The following is a 20,788-nucleotide window of genomic DNA, read 5'->3' as shown; positions in this document are numbered from 1 at the left end:
CAGACACTCAACATCATGTATCAGGTCACGACCACCTTTTGTGTGAATCCTCTACTTGGATAACATAGCCAGTGTGTTCTCCCTCTAGTGACAAGGTGACAAGGAAGGCAATTAATCAAAATGCCATTGGTGAGATTGGAACTATGGCAGGGAAGGCTGATGAATGGAAGATGAAGGTGGGAGTGGCAGCAGGCCATGATGACCTTACAAATCCACCTCCAAGATGGCGGTAATTATACACAGAGAGAGAGAAAAAGCAAGTGTGAGAGAGAGAGAGAGAGAGAGAGAGAAACATATGCTTCCTCCATGTTGATATGGTATCAACAATTTAAATAGATTATTTAGTCTTCATACCTACTTAATTACTAACCTCATTTTCCAGATGAGGAAACTGAGTCACAGAGAGATTGGTAACTTACAGCATTGCAGAGTTAGTAAGTAAGGAGCCAGGACTTGAATATTTAAGTCCAGACCCTCTCCTTCTAATCACTATTCCAAGTGCAGTGCACTTCCAACCACAGCCTTGTTTTCTTTGGGCTCCTTTGTGGAATGTCTGTATGTGTTTTCCTTGACATTTACCTCCATTTGATCAGCAAGGTATTAAATGTCTGTTTGTATTTAGGATTTTCAATTGTCCTAAGTATTGGAAAAACTGACTTTGTTTTTACTTATACATAATAGGATATATAATTTTTTAAGCTAGAATTATTTCTATTTAAGAGAAAAAGAGGGAGTTTCAGACAAAGCTTGCCTACTTGGGTAACATCCTCACTTTTTTTCTTTGAAAATATAGACACCTTTTCTTCCTCTTATTGTCCTCTTGAGTCAGAACACAGGGAAACCAAGCAAATGGTCTTGACATGTTGCTACAAGGGTAGCTAGCTTGCTTCTGGATAAATCATGGAACAAACCAGCCAAAACTGATGAAGCTCTGTCAAATGAAGCTCAGTAAAATCCCTGTTGTACACACAGATCCCCTTTTGACATCTTGTATTGTAGAGAAGTTTCTTTTTTTCTCCAAGCCATCCCTGCTTCATCCTTCTATTTGGGCCTCTGACTCTCACCTACATTTCCTTCTAGTCAGCTGATGCTGTCAGAGGCCACTCTGCACTTCTCACTGCTGACAACCCAGGTCCCCAGTCCTGCACACATGCTTCCTTCTCAGACAAAGTGAGGCGTCTCTGGGCCATGAGGTTAGCCTCGAAACCATTTGCAAGGTCACAACCTTACTCTTGTTTCTCTTTTCTGTCTTTTCTCTCTCTTTTCTGCATGGGGCAGGGAGCATGCAGTGGGGGAATAGAAAACCTATCAAATAGAATACATACTATGGAACGTGGCCGTGCATTTCCTTACTTTTTCCTTACCTCTCTTTACCAAAGCCACTGTGGTTGGCAATAGAATAGACCCTATGGATGAACAGAGTTTGATTATGGAGTTTACATGTGACAACATGTGGCTTACTATAATGCAAGAATGCCTGGTAGGAGTTTTTAAATATTTAGCTGTTATTCTTTGTGTTTCTGGGCAAAACATAACACACACTGTGTGTGCTGGACTTGTCCCATACCTCCCGAAATAAAATCAGCAATTGCAGGGTGCTGCCTGAATCATTCAATCTCTTCCATGAGCTAAAAGAGTCCTGCAGGTGTAAAAACACATGGATTCCCTGGCTCAGGTGGCACATGGGTTGAAGGAAAAAAAACCAGCTTAGTAGGGCTCATTTCATACTCATTGCTCCACTGAGAGTTGGACTGGACTTGTGGTTGCAGGATGATCTCAGGGCATCAAATCTTCAAAGATAGATATGGACATGTAACACAGGAAAACTAAGCAGTGTAACAAATATCAGTCATGAAGGTCATGGTTCTCAAGAATTAGTTTAAAAGTATTGCACAGATATAGCTCCACTCTAAGAATGCAAATTTAGCAGTAGTTTAATAATGATAATGTCTTATTCCATTCAGGCTGCTCTAACAAAAACACTTTAGGCCTGATAACTTATAAATGCTAGAAATTCATTTCTCTCATAAGAAGCTCAGGGTGAAGGACAAGCAGGTTCAGTGTCTGGTGAAGCTCACCCTTTGCTCCACAGATGGCACCTCTTGTTGTGTCCCCATATGACGAAGAGGAGAAAAGAGACAACATGCACTCTTTATCTCTTCTATACAAAGGATAACCCATTCATGAGACTGGAACCCTCAGACTAGTCATTTCTCAAAAGCCCTTGCTGCCCTCTCGCCCCCAGCCCTTTTATACTGAGGATTCATTTTCAGCATATAAATCTGGGAACACCAATATTCAGACCAGAACAAACAATAGCAGCAGCAGCAGCAACTAACAGTGAATAGTTTTGACAAAAGTTTATGGAAGTTTATGATCATTCCTTTATAGATGAAGAAATCAAGGTACTGGAAACAAAATAACTCCCAAAATTACATAGATGTTCACTGGTTAAGTATTTCAATTGCATTCAATGATAGAATCAACAAGGACTGGAAGCTTTCTGAAATATAGTTATCTCTCTAAGGATGTAATTTAGTGGTAAAACACTTCATATGGGCAAGGTCCTGGGTTTGAGTCTGTGCTTAAAAAATAATAAAGTAGTATATGTGTGGAGGAAATTCAATCCTAAATATAAAAAGTAAAACTAAGGAATTCAAAAATTGGTAATGATATTTTGAGGACTTTTTTCCTTTGGCAGGTCCTTACATACTCTAGGCAAGCACTCTACCACTGAGCTATGTTCTTCATCCTTAGTTTTTTGAGACAGGGTCCAGCTATATGACCCAGGATGGGCTTGAACTTGCAAGCCTCTTGCCTCCACCTCCCAAGTACTGAGATTACAGGTGTGTACTGCCACACCTAGCTTGAATTTTTTTCTTTGAAATAAGTTTTTATTTGTGGAAATAGAGTACAGACTCCCCATACACACCCATCATCTGACTTCATCTGATGTTAACATCCTTGATGAAAGAGGGTTTAAGTATCAAAATAATCACATTTTGGAATAGTACCTGATGCATTTGTGGAAAAAGTAGTCCTGTGTTTGGGGATTGCTTTGTTTTTGTTTTTAATTTCTGTTCTTGAGACAGAGTTTCAGTATGTAGCCCAGGCTGGCTTTGAATTCAAGATCCTCCTACCTCACTCTCTCAAGCGCTGGGATTAAAGACATGAACCACCACACTCAGCTAGGTGTTGTTTTAAAAAACCAAAGAGGAGCTATCAAACCCATGTTTTCCCTATATAAAAGGATCGCAAAGAATGCCCAGCAGAGCCTGTAGTGCAGTCCTGACATTGTCAGGACTGCAGCTCCTCCCAGCCAAGCAGTTCAGAAAAGAAATGTCTTTCTTCATAGCATCTGCCACTTATAGAGTGCCTACTGTTGATAGAGTATCACGAGAGTACCACTATTGATAGAACATGACTCTGTACCTACTATGTACCCACTATTGATAGAACATGACTCTTTCTTTGTATTGAGCTCCTTGTATTCATCTCTTCTAATCTTCAGACTATGCCAGGATATAATGCCATTCTTATTCTCATTTTTGAGATGAGCCAAACAATTACAGAAGGGAAGGGAAATTTTTCCAAGTCATAGGGTAGAAACTGCCTTTCAGTATCTAGGTCTGAGCATCTCAAGTCTCTCTTATTATGTAGAGATTCCTTTTGAACCTATAATAAATCCTCCTATAATAATAAGCCCTCCATGATGTTCTTTGGACATCGTTGGTCATAGACATTCCACAGGACTTAAAGCTAGGAGACAAACTGTTATCACAGAAAGGAGTTGTAGAACAATTCAAGTCCAAATACACTTAAGTGCCCTAAATAGCACACCCCTGGAAGGTGCCTGAGGTGAGTAGGGATGTAGGGGAGGAAGAGGGCCTGTGGAGAAGGAGACTGGAGGGCCATAGGTATTTGTTAGAAGGAAGGGAACTCCCAGTGAGGGTTTAAATGGAATGTGAGAATTAGCCTGGCTTTAATGAGAACACGAATATAAACAATAAACTATAATGAGCAGAGCTGCAGGTCCAAATATAAGTGACTTCTTGGAAAATGCATTTAAACCTAAGCCCTGAGCCGCTGTGTTAATTGCTAAATTACCTCGGTGCCCGTTTTACCTGTGTAGAGGTATTCAGGTAGAAAATAATTTCCAAAGTAACATAGAAACTCCCAGTGGGAGTTCTGCTTTGGGATGGAAATCCGCCTTTTGAAATCAGGGGTGAGTTTTCCCCTGGATGTGTGTGGTATTTATAGGAAAAAGCCTTTGCTTTTATGATGTATTTTTATTTTATTGCCTTTAGGCTATAGTGCTGATGTTATCAGAATCGTATCCCCCCCCCCTTCTGATAGGTGATTTTAATAGGTTTTCTACATTCTTATGTGCTTTATCATTTGGTTTGGAGGAATAGTTTTTTTTTTAAAAAAAAAAGATTCTTCATAGGAATTAGTTTTCAATTTAATGGTGTAAGTAAATTGAAAAAAAAAAAAAAAGAGTACCATGTGCTGTCTCAGGAACATGTCTTTCCCACAAATAGATTATTCTGAAGAGTCTAAGTTTTTCCCATAGTTTGGGTTGTTAATGCAGCATGGCATAAGGAAGGGAGAACTTCCTCCCCATCTTTGGCTCCTTGAAGTACTCCTTCTGTCCTCCTTCTGGGGTCATGTTTGGGGTCTGGGTCCCATCCCTAGTATTGAGAATCACCGTCATGGTGCTGTAGTTGAGACAACGTTCCCACTGTGTACACTCTTTTACCTTTCCATCTCCTCAGTGTGTTTGCTACAGAATCAAGGAAATGAAGCCTGAGCTTTGTGTAGGAGTTTGTCATTCTTTAACTCATCTATTTCTTTAACTCATCTATTTCTTAAGTATGTGTCTAGCTCTCTGCCAGGTTCTGCGGATGCTAAAATGATGAAGACATGGACCTCATTGTGGAATGCATGTGTATTTTTTTAAGCTGCGGGCAGGAGTTAATTACAGGTCACATACTTGAGCCCTTAAAGTACAGGAAGGGATTGGGAGAAGGGAGCCTTAGCCAAAGAAACTACAAGTCCTGGCTTCACACAGCAGTAGCAGTAGAGGCAAGCAGGGCAAGTGACATTGCAGGCACAGATAGAGGGGGGTCAAGAGGTACCATACAGACCATCCAGGATATCAGGAATTTCAGGTAAGTGGTTGAGAAAGCTGGAGGGAAATGTGTTTCTCTCTATGTTCAAGAGATCAGGACTACTGTCATCACAGGTTACAGACTGGTCAATCCTGGGACCATGTACTGTAGTTTAATACTTTTTCTGATAGGGAGATTTTAGTTGCAGGTATCTACTTTTCAACATGGCAGGGCATCAATCCTCTGGCCTGAGCTCAGGCTTCATCCAAGGGTCACAGTGACTATGGGCTTTCTTTATTGCAGATGTTTATGGGGCACAGAGGTAGCCCATTGTTTACCTGAAGCTTTGTACAGGTTCTTTCCCAAGGGTGGGCAGCTATGGAACAGTATTACCAATGTGGGGATGCCCACCAGGAGGAGTTGGACCAAACTATGCATTAGTTGGAGGTAATTTCTGTTCAATCAAATCTGTGAGATGCAGGAATGCAAAAGAAGCTGCCGCTCCCAGTCTGATCCTTCCATTTGAGATAGAGTGAGGGTGCCAGCTTACTTATCTTCAAGTGATGCTAAACTTGGCCACCCAGTTAAGGTATTTCAAATGCCTATGGAACGTTATATATGTCTGTAACTTTGTTCCTTCTCATCAGATACTGACATGCTCTCTGGAGAGCAGCTGGAAGGAATCCCCCAGGTAAAGCACTGTCCACCCACCTTGGTGGTTTAACTTCTCAGTCTGGATTCTCTTAATCTACTGAGCATCACATGCCACTGCCACTGTTCTTCCCTTTAGTGGACAGTAGACCAAAGGAGACATGATTATCCTGCCCAATCTTGAATGTTTTATGGTTCTGCACTGGGGCCAATACCTTAAACCCTACTTGTGCAGATCTCTCACGTAGTCCCTGCCCTGGTTAATACAGAGCCTCCACAGAATGACTGCCCAGGACTTATACATCCTTCCAGAGTGCAGAGACAGGGTTCTGGAACCTTCACATCTACATGGATGGACAGACACTGTCCAAGATCTGGAAGCCACCCATGGTCTGTGTCTCTGAGAGCTTGTGTATTTATACCCATTTTCTAGGTAGTCTAGGCAGAAAAGAAAAGAAAAGCAATCTGAATAAGCCAACTAGAAGTCTCCTATGTAAGCATATGTACATGTATATAATGGGCTATGTGGGCAGTGTATTGACAGAACTAAATCTAAATGTCTCTAGTGCCGAGTGGGTCTCTTATATTCTGCACCTGCCTTTCTTTTGGGTGCCAGTCTTCACCTCCTGGGGTTTTTCCATGCCTGCATCAAATACATCAGCTCAGTAATGATCTGTGTAAACTTCGGTTTCAAGCATTTCTATCTCAAAACAAGTGTCTATTTCTAAAAATAACATTGGCAAGTTTTATGTCCCTTACATTTGAGAAAAATCACATTTAGTTTGGGCTCAAATACAGGTGGAAAAAGGTCTTTAATATAACAGGAAACTGCTTTTTATGGCAAAGTGTTTTTCTCTAGAAGGCTTTACAGAACTTTAGTTATGGTTTGAATATGAATTATGACCTACAGACTCAGATGTTGAACATGTGGTGAACAGCTGGTGGCACTATTTTGGAATGTTCTAGAAACTTTAGAAAGTGGAGGCTGGCTGTAGGAAAATGAGTTGCTGAGATGTGTCCTGGAGGCAACACTTAGTCCCAGTCCCTTCCTTGCTCTCTGCTTCCTGGCTTCCATGAGGAGAAGAAGCTCCAGCCAGCGTAATATTCTAATCAGGTACACAGGACCAAGCAATCATGGAATGTACCCTCTGAAACCATGAGCCAAAATGAGTCCTTCCTCCTTTCGGGTGTCTTCTCAACTATTCCAAACCCATACCTTGGTTTATTAGCATCCACCAGCTCTGAGAGCATTGGAGAATGCTGTTTTTCCATGGAGTGATATTTAACTAGCATGAATTCTTGTTTCATAGGTGGGTGAGAGGGAACAAGGAGAAATTTTTTGTCTGTCCCACATCCCTAGGGAGGACTGGCTTCTGATTGGCTCAGGAAGAAGTGGTGACATCTGGCCAGAGGTGCTTTCTCTTGCAGTGATCTCTGTGCTTGAGCTTTTGCAAATTGCAGATGCTAATGGATGGCTGGCCAATCCAAATACAAATAGTAGGTGCAGAAAAGAGGATATTGAAGACAAACCAAAGATATTTCTGGAATCTGAAACTGAATGCTGACATCCTATGAGAAGAGACCCCACACACATGCCAGTCACCAGGCCAACTAGATGCTTCCTGTATGATGTTTCATCATAATCACCCTTTGGGAAAACATGTCATCATCATCATCATCATCATCAATCATCTTGTAACTTAAGAAACTGAGACTTAGAAGCACCAGGTACTCTAGGTCACACACCCGCTACTCTGGAAGGCAGTTCACCTCTAGCACCTCTAGTATATCCCCCTCCATGCTGTCTTATCTACCTGACCCTTGGTTCTGGCCCAGAGAAGGTGGTGTACTATCCACAGCCATTTCTTTCGTACAGACACAGCCCACACCATTGCTAAAAGGATTGCAATTTCATGTTTCCATCCTTGAATTAATAGTGGAGACTCCTCCGCAATGGCTTTGCCACACCTGTAATTATGGCAGCACCCCTAGCACCATGGTGGGTGAGGGCCCATCATCACATCCACCAGAGCCTCCATTTTCCAGGGTTTAGATAATGGCTAGGAATAAAAATGTCAGCAGGGAATCTGGCTGAAGCCTTCTGTGCCTGACATTGATGAATTAAAATGGGCAAGAAAGGATGGAAACAAACGCCCCTTCAGGACATGGGCTGACAGTACACAAGTTGGCTGGACATGCTCTTTCTCACTCTGCCCACACAGCTTTTTCTTATTGACCTGGTACTTCTCCCTTTGGGATTCATGTGCTTACATTCTCAGTCTTTGAAGTGATCATGTCTAGCTATCACTTGTCTTACATTCACTGATGCTCTATATGAAGGTGTATCTTTTGCAAAAGAAATCAAAAACCTTCTTGTAGCCAGAAACACAGAAGTGTGTGTATACTAGAACCTCCATTTGTTCTGTGTCATTATCCCAGGTGTGTTGCTCACTCAAATGCATATGATTCTAAGTCATGACAACCATGTTTTCAATTGATTTATCTATCCTATCCTCTCCCTTGATTGAGCACTTTGAAATATCACTGTCATGATTAAATGACCTACTCAGTGGCCAGTATCTTACCTGTCTCTCTAGCCCTATCCCTTACATATCCTGCCCCTTTCTACTCCATCTTCCAATTTAAAACAACCCTGTTGTTTGTAGCCTCTCCAACATGGCCAGTGGTAACCCACTAGGTATTTGGGTATTTTCTACTCTTTACCTTTGCTTATGACACTCCTCTGCTCTCTCAAGAGCATTTTCTTGAGAAACAGATCTACTTACCTTTCTGAAGCCTCTCCACACATTATTCCCTGCCTAAAATGGATCAGTTTCTCTTTGTCAGAAGAGTCGGATAACTGCAAGGTGATATCATTTGTATATTTATTTACATATTGGAATCTTCCCTCAGGGATGGGGAATGTCTAACTCATGGGCCATATATATCATTTGGTACAAGACAAGACAGGTATGCTTCTTGTTGGCTGCCTATGGACCATCTACCTATATTGATAATTTTGTATGGCCTGCAAATGATAATATAATCATCCAAACGGCCCTTGGCCCCAAAAGACTCCCCATGCTTTCCAGCTCTTAAGCCCTTTGAGGTTAGAGAGACTCTCTGATCTCCTATACTCCAGTTACTTGCTTCAAACCTGTGCCTAGCTTATGCTTGTTGAAATTGTAGTGGTGATGGCAGTGGTGGTGGTGATGATAGAAATATACAAAAAGCACAGCATAAAAAATCTGCTCAGGTTTATAATGACTCTTCCCACTCCAAGTGACTCCTCCCATTTTAACCCACATCTGGATTAAATTACAAAAATCCTGTTTTAGCCCAACTCATGAAGCCATATGTCTTGTTGGCTCTTTAAAGGTGTACATCAGCCAAGGAAAAAAGGTTGCATTCTGTTGGAAAGACATGTCATTATTTACATCCTGACTTGAGTACCTTGTCCTGACTTATTGGTGGCATAGCTAAATGTCAAATGTGTACTAACTAGTGGTATGCCCTCCTACAGATGGTTATTCATGCTCAGTTCTCTTTGCAGTGATTTGAACATAGCTTTCTATGCTGGGTGCTTAGTCATTGGATATCTGTGGGAGGCAGCAGGATTTGGGTGAGGGGCAAAGGGTTGCCAATGTCATTTCCTTAATGCAATGCTTGCCTTTATCTTAAAGTATCCCAGAAACCACAGGCAAATGATAGGACTTCTATTTTCCTACTTAGAAAGATCCCAAGCCCCATACGCTTTGTAAGAGCACTAATCATCCATTTTCTTGGACTTCAGTGACTCCTGCCACAAGGAAATAGGCCTTGAGTGCCTGCATCCCTAGAAGGGGAAATGCAAATTATGTCTGAGGCCTTTTTCAAGATTACCCCATTAGCATACAGAGACACTGACATTGACTGAGCAGGTCATCCTTGTGCAGGATTTTAATTGCTTCTAATTATAGGATTATCATTTAAGTACAAGATTAATTGCCATGAAATTATTGCAAGGAACTTGATCTTCTTTGAGAAAGTCAATGCATTAGCCAAGCGAGGAATCTCTTAGAAGCTTATAAATGATGTGTTTTCAATCACTTCCATTGAAACTTCCTTTTAACTCTTTGAAGGAGGGTGGGGATTAAGAGATTCACATTAAGGAGGAAATAAATAACAGACAAATGTTCCCCATTTGGTTCTTCACCAAAAGAAAACTTGAACAGTATTTAGCAATCATTAGATTCAACAGTGGAAAGGTCCCAGGATAAATACAGAGATATTATCTTTCTCTTTTGAACTGTCTGTTCTTCAAGGATGTGACAGAGTGGTCCAGCAGAAAGCCTGAATAGCCAAATGAGGCTATTCCTGCTAGTACCTTTTGGTTCTTTCCACCAGTTTTGCTAACCTATAAGGAAAGTTGTTCCGCTGTTCTATAAAGAACTCTCCAATTAATGCAGATGTACATGCCCTGATTACTGGCATTACTGGCATCAAAATGGCAGGAATACATCAGGCTGTATTCTTTCCAACTTCTTGGCGTTTCCACTTGGAGGGATGCAAGCTTTCCTGAGAAAGTACAAGATAAGTTAGCTCCTGGGGTGGTTCTAAAATATCCCTACTTGAATAGAGTAGGCTGTGGCCACCTGCAGGAGGCTCAGTGCCTGAGCTTCCCCACAGGGGCCTTTCTGAACTGAGAAGAATGGTACTTGTGCTCTACCTCCCATTTTCCTTTGTAATTAATGCAAGGTTTGCAGTTAATTAAAGACAGTCAGGGTCCCTTTTAAAGTGAGGCAGGCATTTGTGTTGTTTCTTTTTTCTATTTTCCTAGAATAACAAAGAAAAGAAGAAAGCAAAACCTCCTATAAAAGTTTTCAGAGTGATGGTGCCAGGGTTGGAGGAGATAACATGAGGGAAGTAGCATTTCACCAGCTTCAACCTAGTGGAGACAGACTGTACCAGTCACTTCTGCTTCTCTGCACACTTAGCAGGTGTGCAAGAGATGATCAGAGATGGCTCTTGCTTTGAGCAATTCTGAGCTGGCCTCTCTCTGCCTTTATTCGGCCACTCTTCTTGAAGCAGAGTTCACAGTATAAGGTCCATACTAATCATTTTGCATGTTATCTTAGTGGGTTAAACAGCTACTCAGAGGCCAGAAGGGAGAGTGTATGTGGTGTGTGTGTGTGTGTGTGTGTGTGTGTGTGTGTGTGTGTGTGTGTGTGTGTGTGTGTGTGTGTGTGTGTGTGTGTGTGTGTGTATGGTTGTAAGCCCACTAATAAATACCCTGTTACTTAGGATGGTGTCTAGACTCTAATTCAGTCTCTCTACTCCAAATCACAGAGACTCTATGTGATCCTAAGAATTTCTGATTCTGAAGGATACCAGTATGTGTTTGAAAAAAATTCTGAGCACACTTTAAACAACTGATGCTATGTGAGGGAAGTATACAGAAGACAGTGTTTGTACAGTAACAGCAGTGAACTATTTCATCTTGTAGTGTAGCTTTGGCTTTAGAGTCAGATAAATTGGATCTGACTCCCAACTATACCACTAACCAAAGCTGAATAAAGATTATGGATTGTTACTGTAGTAATGGAGTTTTGTTCTGGTCACATTAAATCACCTAGTTAAATGAATTGACGTGTGTCACTTTATGGACACATTAACTGATTCACTATAACCACAAGGGGAATCTAACTACAACCAGAATAAAAAAAAAAGTCTCATTCTGGACTTCATTTGTTTTTCCTTCACCGTGCCTACAAACTTACACAAAAACATACTGAGAAATCACCTCTCAACCTAAAAGTTCCCTATAAGAGGAGAGTGGTTGCATAGAAGATGTTGAAAGATTTTTCCACCTGAAAGATTTCACCTGGCTGTGGCCTCACTCCTATCAATAATCTCCCTGTGTCCCTGACATCTGCACATTCATATCAAAGCAACAGAACTATATGAACTATGAGGTTCCCTTTAGTGTCACATTTTGTAACCAGAAGAGTAGTTTCAGAAAGTGCTACCATCTGTGCCAATCAGTGGGTCCCTTCTGGAGGAAACAGACGTAACATCAAAGACTCCAGGAATTCTTCAACTGAACAAGGCAAGTAAGTCTGGTTCAGCGATTTTTTTTCAAACAAGTTTGAACAGCAAAAGCCTTTCAGTGACATATTATTTGGAAATATACCCTGATCAAAGACTCCATTCTTCTTCGCCATGATCCTCGAGATCTGCCAAGCCCAGTTTGAAAGACATTGATGACATTTCAGTCTTCTCACCTCTCTAACCAAACCTTAGAGAACTTGATTAATAGATAGCATATGTGGAATTGGGAAGGATAAAATGAAATTCAAACCACTCAGAAGGAAGAGAGAAATCTGGGGTATCTTATGAAACTCAAGGTGAGGAGGATACTGTGAGTCCATAGGAACACTTACAACCAGATGCTGGCTTTCTGTGTGTCACATCTTTCTACATATTGCTGCCATTTGTCAGTCTAATCCCCACCAATTAATTGTGCCTGGAGGGTATAGAATGTGGGGTCAGGGCAAGGAAGTAACATTGCCCAGAAATGGGAAAGTAAGGGGTACTAAGCAGACTAAGCACACTACCACGAGACTCAGCTAAACAGGAAGTTGGTGTGGGAGCCAGGCTCCTGCCATCTATTTGGGTGCCTTTTTCTTTAAACATATTGCCCATCCATGAAATCTCTAGAGACCAGTGATCGTGCCTGAGCTCCTATACAAAAGTTTGATACTATTCCTCAGTTCCTGTTGAACAAATGAGCATGTTCCTTGCCTGGCCAGTTTCCAGAAACAGCCAAGAATAAGAAAAAAAAATTCATTCAGTGACATTTGTCTACCTCAGAGTCCTTTGAATGGGGTCACAGTTGGAATGCGGAATAAGGAGGAGATAGTTGATTAGAGCTCAGGAACTGGACAAAGCCTTCCAGACTGTTTTGAGCTGTTAGCACTCAGCTTTTCTCCCCCATGGCAGCTTTGTCTGCAGGCTGTGTTGCTTGCTTGGCAGGGCTGTGCCTCTCACCCCTACAGCTCTGCTTTCATGAAGAATTCCAACTGTGAGAATAAACTAGTTGGCAGCATGCTAACAATGCCTCTGAGTGCTTAGCCTCTGTCCTGAGGAAAGCCAGACTACCTGGCTTCCATTCATCGAAGAAAAGCAAGGTACATTTTATTCATGAATGACAGCCATGAGACCCTCCCACAGTTAGGAAAACGATGTGACTCCTGCCTGGTCTGTAAATTGTGTGGGCATAATGCTCACAGTGTTACGGCTACTCTCCCATCCACCATGAAACACTTAGATTGCAGGTGTCCACCTTACAAGTCTGCATGGGGATCTTTATCCTGTGTGCAGTCTTTGATTTGTGAGTTTTACAATGATCACCATCTTCCCATTTGACTTTCCTTCCCATTTGGCAGTTTTGCCACTTCGCTGGTTATTTGACCAACATGACTCGGTGGTACAAAAGCACCTTGGGGAAATAAAGATTTGGGAATCACCTCAGAGAGTCAACTGTGAGCCACTTTGGAAGACCGTGAATGTATGGGAATGTCATTGATCCTGCAGGTGGCAGAGCTGCATATTGATGGAGATAAGGGGCTCTCACTCTTTAGCTGCCTGTCCAGGAATAGAGCTCAGCTAGAGCATTTCTGGCAAAGAAACCCAACAAATATCACTGGAAGCTGGGGCTTCCACAGGCAAGCCAAGAACAACAGATTCTAGCTTGTCACCAATTTGAAAAGTTTAGGTATGGGGCTGGGAAGGTGGCTCAGTGGTAGAGCACTTGCCTTTAAAAGTTTAGGTACTTGGTCACTTATATGAAAATATTAGAAAGTTGGTCCTAGTGGCTTTGTCTTCTCCAGGTCCGACTTCTTCAGTCAGGAGGTGGGGCATAACCAATAAACATTTTTGTCTTTGTCTGCCACACTGATGTGAATGCTTATGATTTTATTAGCAACTGCCTGGGAGCCAGCCCTGATTTAATTTAATTTAATCTCCTGGGTTATTTCAGTTTGGCATAGTCTATTTTAAGCACAGATGAAAGGGAAGTAATCGGACTTGGGGGGGTTGGGTAGGTCAGGGAGGGGGCCTTTTGCTCTCTTCCTGGTTACTCTGGCTCAGCCTATCTTGGTCTGAAAGGGGAGAACTTGATGGATGCAGGTCAGCCCCTGAAGTTCTTCTCTGTCTCTGGTATCATCACCTTGTGCCTGTAAGCAAAGAATCATCCTGCTATCTCTGGAGTAGCAGAAGGATTCTGATTATGCCGCCAGAAATACAAATGGAAATCTGAATAATAACAGATTTCCTGGCCCCTCCTCCCTGAGCAAACTGCATTTATCATTGTGGTGTTAATGTATTATAGTGGTACTGTTTATTGTGGTGATGTTTATCATTGTGATGGTTTGTTGTTGCTCTGCTTTCTCTTTGCTGCTCTGGGGTTTGGAACTAGGAAAGCAAGATGATGGAGTCTCAGTTTGGCCAGTGTCACCAGAGTTAAATGTTTGGGCACTCCTTTGGTGAGACGCAGGACCAGAAAGTCGGTAATGTCTTGGACTGCGATGCCATCCTGGGACTAGGCCTCTCCATCATCCCTTGCTTATCGAAGGATCCTGTGTTTCTACATTTGGCTTGGTACCTAAAATGATCATGAGTAAGAGGATTCATGGGCCCCATTAAAGAGAGATCCCAAAGGCAAGGAGAGCATCCAGTTTTCTTTACACTGTGCTTGAAATAATGAGTCTTTGCTGGTGGAACTCTGAACTCTAGTATCTCAAAATCCATCTTCCCTGTGTTCCAGTTATATACACCAGCTCTGGAGATGGAAAGCTGACCCCTACTAGAGCACAGGTGCCATGGAGCCAGGGGGCAGAGGGGTCTTTCAGAGCTCCAGACTTTACAGTGGTGCCAGGTTCCTACTAAGTGCTCCAACCATGTCCGTGAGATGCTGGTTTCCGCAATGGTACTGATCATAACAACAATAGTTAAGAGTAGTTAAGTACTATTTTGGTGCCCAACAGTATACCAAAGGTTTTCCTTGCATTGTCTCATTTAACACTTATGAAATATTGAGTTAGACTCTGGCTGTCTTTCTTTTGTAAATGAGGGAGTAGAGACTTAGAGGGTTTGGGGGGACTTCCCAGGTGACAACACAGAGCTAGAACGTGAATTTAAGTGGAACATTTGTATTACGTGTCCTGGCCAACTCCATGAGAACATGACTGGAAGGTTTTTTTGAATACAGGTGGTAATAAGTAATTCACTTCAGTGTGGGTTCAGAACTGCCCCCTCCTTGCTGTGGAGTGAAGATTCTCTGAGAGACAGAGCACTGTTTGGAATGCGCTCATGTGAGCTATGCACCTGCCATGACTCATCCAAGACTTGGTAGGCATACCATCCTGGCTTTCTCAAAGCTGCTGCTATTCTATGTCCAGGCTGCTTCTCCCACCCCAAACATCCTGAGTCACATTCTCCAAGGCGAACCACATCAAATCAGTATGGTTAGTGAGGTCTCCACAGTGGTTGTTATACACCCTATTTTTAGAGAATTGCTACACTGGGTGTTTTCCACTCTTGTCTTGGTGTAGTTAATATTAAAGCAGAAGTGCTGTGCTTGGGATGGTGATAGAGGGAAGTTACCAACACCAGATTCACCATTACTGATGACAGATCACATGCTAGAAAGACAAGAGTCGCATGCAAAGGCAGGGGAAGAGGTGTACCTCATTCTGCCTTTCCATGTTGAAGGCTACGAACTTGGCTCCTACTGCTGTCAAGAGACGGCCAGGTTCTTGGAGGCCAGTGCCAACAAAGTCCTGGCTAGATTATATAGCAGGATATCACTTGATTAATTTAAAAGAGAAATGCAGTTAGTCATTTGCTTGTTGACAGTCAGAGCAGTCTCCCACATCATCAACTATTTTATTGGTTTGCCATTTAAAATACTGTCCCCTAGGCCATAAATAATAGAAATCTACATGAGTAGTGCCTTTCCTCCCCTTAGACAGACCACGGGGGACTCAGAATACTGCCCAGGGAACATTCCACTGTAATAGTTAGATAAATCTTTAATGGACTCAGGCTAAGATTCAATGCTTGTCTCAAAATAGAGGCAGATATGATCCTATGGCCAGAAACATTGAAAGTCAAATGTCTAGCCACTTCTTGGGCCAGTCTCATAGGCACTGAGAAAAGTTGAAGCAGACATAACCAAGCACATGTTTTGAGCATTCAAACTAAGTAAATGTACTCTATTCCAGCAAAATCAATGGAAGAAATTGTGCAACTAGAAACATCCCAGAAAAAAATTACAAAGAAAAGTAACAATGCCCGACAAGAAATGTACTCATTATCTTACTGATGTAACTGCACCCTCTCTGTACAGCATCTTTACAAGAAAATAAAATTTTTAAAAAAAGAAAAGAAACAAATACTATTTGTTAGAATTATGAAAGACCTACAGATTGGCCCAGACTTCTTATTGTCACAGAATTAAATCTGAAGAGTAAAGGAAACATCACTCACAGAATTGAGACAAAGTTCATGGCCCCAAAATCTGTCACCTAGATGGAGTGTCATTCTAGACTGTACATAACCTTTTTTGAAAAATCATTTAAAGGCAAAGTAAAGAAAACTGCAACATGCAGTAAAATGGGAGTCTCAGGAACAGGGAAGTTATACATAAAGATAAGCAATACTTGTGATACTTATATAAATCATATATAATTATAATAATAATTAAATATCCCAAACTCCAGATAACTTTATAGCAGCAGGACTGGAAATAAAATGAGGGTAGAAGGATTCAGGGCTCAGCATACTCAAATTTTCTTCACACTTTTGCAACAAAAATATAATTAACTTAAAATGTTTTTTTCTTCAAACATTGGGAGGGGTCAGAAGACACTTCCATTCTTTCTTTTTATAACCAAAGGAATGCAAGGTGAAATATATACAATATAATATATTTAAAATATAAAATGTAATATATATTGTTTATAAAATAAATATAAATCTATAGGTATATTACATATATATATATATATATGCAGACAAAACACAAGGTTCACAGATTGAAAAACAAGGAGATGGAGGAATGAATACAAAACAGCAGAGGCAGCCAGTGATGGTTGAACAATGTGCTGCACTTTTTCTTCCTCCTGTCTGCACTTGCGTACCTAATGATGAGACCATAGTAACTACTGCTTCACTCTGTACCTTTGAGATCAGCTTTCTATTTCCATAAGTTTTTCAGATGATGGAATATTTGTCTTTCTGTGCCTGATTCATTTCACATCATATAACATTCAGCAGGCCCATTCATATTGCTGCAAATGACAAGATTCCATCCTTTTCATGGCCAAATAGTGTTTCATTGTGTGTATATAGACCATATTCCCTGCCACTCATCTGTTGTTGTATACCTGGGTTGATTCGACCTGTTGGCTATTATGAAGAGTTCTGCAATGAACATGAGAATTATAGGCCATTCTTTAGCATTCTAATTTTATTTCCTTTGGATATACACCTAGGCACAGGGTTGCTGGATCATACTGTACTCCTATCTTAATTTTTTTAAATAACCTTCAGGTCCATTGTACAATAGGGAGACTATAGTTAACAATATTATATTATCTTTTTCCAAATATCTAGAAGGTAGGACTTCAGATACTCAAAAAAAATGAAAAAATGCTTGAGATTGTGGACATGAGAAGCACCCTGATCTGTTTATTACACAACGTGCAGCACACTGTTCCCCATAAGCAAGCATATACAACTGCTATGTATCAGCTCAACACAGAACAGAACAAAATAAACCAAAGCCTAAAGAATGTACTAAGATTGGGCCACTGTGTTCCTAGCCTTTAAATTACAAGCTTGGAATCTTGCATTGAGTTTCTACAGAACCTCTCTAAGCCTTTGACTTCCCCATCTACAACACATAGATACTAAGCACAATTACTACAGAGGTTGGTTATTGTGTCCAAAATGTTGATCACCTTACTGACTTGACTGAATATGAGGTAACATCTTAAAGCTACAGTTCCCAGAAGTTTCTAACATAAAGCTACCTTCTTGACTAGATCTTATTTTTTAAAAATCCATAAATAGTATGAATAAAGAATGTGTGGAGATTTATCTGGGGATCAGAAAACAAACTCAAGTGGAGTTGCCCAAGTCATAAAGTTCTGTGTCTGTGGATGGAAAGTGCTAAATGAGGTGTGTACTGCTATCTTATAAAATTTATTGGAAATCTAGAAATGAAAGTGTAGGCCTGTTGAGGGGACTAATAGGATGTAGGAAAAGATGGTCTTAGAAACAGAGCTGCTATAAACAGACATCAGCCATATGAACCAATGAAAAAGGTACATAGGGCTCATTCCACAGATGTTGTTGAGGAAATTGTCCAAACATTTGGAGGGAAAAAATAAATAGGACTTTGCTTCATACTGTTTACTAAAATAAATTCCAAATGGATTTGAATTAAATGTTTTTAAGAGAGAAAATAATGAAAGAAAATAACTCGTGAATATTTAATCTCAGAAAGGGCAAGGGTTTTCTAAAAGAAAAGAAAGAGGTATAAACCAAAATACTGGACAGCTTTAACTGCCTGAAAAAATAAGTTTCTGTGTGTCCAAGAAGGATGAATTAAATGTAAACATAACTTTTGGTAAATATGAAAAAGGGCTGTTAGCATACATAGTTATACAATTCTTCTGAAAATCCTTTATGACCCTGCAGGAAAATTAAATAAGAAGTAAGTCAAAGAAAAAATAAACACAAATAGCAAAAAAAAAAAAAAAAAAAAAAAAAAAACTCATGGGGGGGCATAAATCTCAAAAATAATCAAAATCATAATGTCACTCATCCATTTTCTCACCACACCCTCAGTATAAAATTTTTTATTATCTTTGAATATTTGTACAAACAGGTTTCAATTCAACAGGTCCGTTTGTGAGTACAGTGCTTCATTCTTTTTTTTTTGGGGGGGGGGGGGTCCAGTCGTGGTGCCTGAACTCTGGGCCTGGGCGCTGTCCCTCAGCTCTTCAGCTCAAGGCTAGCGCTCTACCACTTAAGCCACAGCGCCTCTTCCGGCTTTTTTCTTTTTGCTTATGTGGTGCTAAGGAATCGAACCCAGGGCCTCAGGCATGCAAGGCAAGCGCTCTACCACCGAGCCACCTTCCCAGCCACAGTGCTTCATTCTTTTCCATCTCTCCCAAACTCACCCTTCCCCTCAAGTTACCTGGCTCCATATTGGTAGGACTTTGGTACAACTTTTGAGGGAGTCATTTGTTGGTATGACAAGAGTCATAAGTGATTTTGTAACTTTTAATCTACTAAGAATGCAGCCTGAAAAATATGTCAGAAGTGTAAGGTGGACATTTACGCATGAAGATGATCCGTTGCTATGTTCTCTATAAAGGTAATTTTAAATGAAGTAGGTAGCCCCCAAACTGTGTGTGCATTTGAAGAATTAGGATATAGCCACAAGATGGAATGTTAGGTATTAAAAGTGTTTTTACACATATGTTATCATATTTATGGTGTAAAGCTGTATCATAAAAGGGTGTGGAGTCTATGAAAATCAATGTTTCACCTTAGATAGCTACATAGGAAAGACTGACATGACACCGAGATGCCAGCATTGTTCCTCTCTTCTGGTAGAGAATAGGTGCTTTTAATTTTCTTCTTATTCTTCTGTGTCTTGAAATATCTATTCCTTCTATAATAAGGAAAAATAGGAGGATTTGAAGAAGGCTAAGGGAATATAATCAAACTTTGGCATTTCTGGAATTATCATAATGAAACTTCCTTGTATTATTAGTATGTACTAATAAAGAAAAATCAAAACGTTTACCTAATATTAATATTTTCCTAAGTTTTTATACAGAACAACATCAGTCTGTCATCACTTGGAAATGTTTCTCTCACACCAGATTCTATTTCCTTTTGAAACATCAGAATTACAGAGTTTGGGAGGCTGGGGGTTTAGCCCAGCGGAAGGGTGCTCGCCTGGCGCGCGCAAGGTCTTGGGTTCGGTCCTCAGAAAAAGGAAAAAAAAAGACAGAATTACAGAGTTTGGGTAGAAAATTTTATCTCAACCCTTTATAAGAGAAAAGTAGTGATCTTTCCCATCTCACACTATAGTCCTCTGAATTTTCTTTGTAAGTCTTATTCTAGTATAGCTTTGGTTGAGGAGCTCCTGGCTCATGTGTTCTGGCCACTGAGTTCACTGTGAAAGAAATCCATCCTTGTCACCAAGTGGAGACCAAATAGAACCTTTGTTCAGTAAGTAGATCCTAAAAGGTCAGGTCTCTAGTGTCCCTGAATACAGACCTGTGCATGGTCCCTGTGCAACTGGAGGCGCCTGGCTGAGCAGGTGTGTTATTAGTGTGTTTCATTCTTCTTGCCCTTCTCTCTGGCAATAAGGAGAGAAATATCACAAGATTTATGGGTTATTGCTTTTTGACATAGAAAAGATAGACCTGGAACTTCGCTGAAGCTCATAAACAGAGAGTATCATCAGACTTGATACAGCATGCCAAGAACAAATACAGCAAGACAGCACTAGGACCCGCATTGGTTCACCATCAGTAATGGTTGCCAGTGATGACTTTGCTTTGAGTTTCCTGAAATCCAGAGAAGTCCCACGTGGTAACTGTTTTCCAAGAGCAAATGGTCCTGTCTGACACATTTTTCCTCAATGCTGGAGATATATCATATGTCCTTTAGTCTTTCTAGGCTCAGAGACTCTACAGAGCATTTATCTCCACCCCACCCCACCCCACCCCAAAAAAAGTGTTTGGCTCCTTTGGCCTTGGCTTAATTCTCCCTAGAAAGTCCTGACAGCTTTTCCCTTGTCCTGGAGTCCCTCCAAATGGATGCTTTGTGAACTGCAGCCAAAAGATGCCAGGCTTTCTCACTTGCTGTCTGCTTTCATTTCTCAGTCAACAAGAATCTGTTGAGTACTTGTGGTTTTGTCTTATGCTGTGTTGACCCTGGGGAGATGCCCTGACCCC

General features: G+C 40.9%; 1 protein-coding gene across 1 annotated transcript in view; it reads left to right on the top strand.

Moving 5' to 3' along the window:
- Window positions 1-20,788, top strand: part of Prkca (protein kinase C alpha) — a 386,397-nt gene that overhangs the window by 275,011 nt on the left and 90,598 nt on the right. The gene's annotated exons all lie outside the window — the stretch shown is intronic.

Source organism: Dipodomys merriami, unplaced genomic scaffold, assembly GCF_024711535.1.
Source record: "Dipodomys merriami isolate MVZ:Mamm:240054 unplaced genomic scaffold, mDipMer1.0.p SCAF_42, whole genome shotgun sequence".
In the NCBI taxonomy this organism is placed as follows: domain Eukaryota; kingdom Metazoa; phylum Chordata; class Mammalia; order Rodentia; family Heteromyidae; genus Dipodomys; species Dipodomys merriami.
This window is presented reverse-complemented; position numbering and strand designations above follow the sequence as displayed.